General features: G+C 47.8%; 1 pseudogene; it reads left to right on the top strand.

Moving 5' to 3' along the window:
- The first annotated feature begins 216 nt into the window (after window positions 1-216).
- LOC100407255 (cysteine and glycine-rich protein 2 pseudogene) lies at window positions 217-1042 on the top strand (annotated as a pseudogene).
- The last annotated feature ends 548 nt before the right edge of the window (window positions 1043-1590 follow it).

Here is a 1590-nt window from a genome sequence, read left to right as displayed (position 1 = left end):
CAGCCTGGCCAACATGGAAAAACACCATCTCTACTAAAAATACAAAAGTTAGCTGGGGCCTGATGGCATGCACCTGTAATCCCAGCTACTTGGGAGGCTGTGACAGGAGAAACGCTTGAACCTAGTAGGCAGAGATTGCAGTGAGCCAAGATTGCACCATTGCACTCCAGCCTGGGTGACAGAGCAAGGCTCCGTCTCTAAAAAAAAAAAGGAGGGGGGATCTCGGACTCTCTGGACCCTCCCTCCAGCCCATCCTCACTAGCTCCTCCTGCGGTGCGTGCTCCCGCCTAACTCAAAATGCCTGTCTGGGGCGGTGGAAACAAGTGTGGGGCCTGCAGGAGGACCGTGTACCACGCAGAAGAGGTGCAGTGTGATGGCAGGAGCTTCCACCGCTGCTGCTTTCTCTGCATGGTTTGCAGGAAAAATTTAGATAGCACAACAGTGGCAATTCACGATGAAGAGATCTACTGCAAATCCTGCTATGGAAAGAAGTATGGGCGAAAAGGCTACGGTTACGGCCAGGGCGCTGGCACGCTTAACATGGACCGTGGCGAGAGGCTGGGCATCAAAGCAGAGAGTGTTCAGCCTCACAGGCCTACGACAAATCCAAACACTTCTAAATTTGCTCAGAAATATGGAGGTGCTGAGAAGTGTTCCAGATGCGGGGATTCTGTATATGCTGCCGAGAAGATCACTGGAGCTGGAAAGCCCTGGCACGAAAACTGTTTCCGATGCGCAAAGTGTGGGAAGAGTCTTGAATCAACAACTCTGACTGAAAGAGAAGGTGAAATCTACTGTAAAGGATGCTATGCAAAGAACTTTGGGCCCAAGGGATTTGGCTATGGCCAAGGAGCAGGGGCTCTTGTTCATGCCCAGTAAGGTGTAAACCCAGAACTAATCATCACACACTGAGAATCTCTTCATAATCTAGGCACAGATAAATCTTTAACACTAAACTACTGTGAAATTCTACCAGCATTAAGTACCGTGTATTGCACTGTACTGGATAGGCTGGCTGACTCGTAGGAAGAGAGCACTGCGTCGTATCCTTTTGCTTTGTTCACCAGCATTTTGGGGGAACATTTCTTTGACTTTTTTTTTTTTTTAATTTTTTATTGGATTTTAGGTTTTGGGGTACATGAGCAGAGCATGCAAGACAGTTGCGTAGGAACACACATGGCAGTGTGCTTTTCTTTCCTTCTCCCCTTCACCCACATTTGGCATTTCTCCCCAGGCTATCCCTCCCCACCTCCCCCTCCCACTGGCCCTCCCCTTTTCCCCCCAATAGACCCCAGTGTTTAGTACTCCCCTTTCTGTGTCCATGTGTTCTCATTTTTCATCACCCGCCTATGAGTGAGAATATGCGGTGTTTCATTTTCTGTTCTTGTGTCAGTTTGCTGAGGATGACGTTCTCCAGATTCATCCATGTCCCTACAAACGACACAAACTCATCATTTCTGATTGCTGCATAATATTCCATGGTGTATATGTGCCACATTTTTCCAATCCAGTCTATTATCAATGGGCATTTTGGTTGATTCCAGGTCTTTGCTATTGTAAACAGTGCTGCAATGAACATTCGTGTACATG

Source organism: Callithrix jacchus, chromosome 15 (assembly GCF_049354715.1).
Source record: "Callithrix jacchus isolate 240 chromosome 15, calJac240_pri, whole genome shotgun sequence".
NCBI lineage: Eukaryota > Metazoa > Chordata > Mammalia > Primates > Cebidae > Callithrix > Callithrix jacchus.
This window is presented reverse-complemented; position numbering and strand designations above follow the sequence as displayed.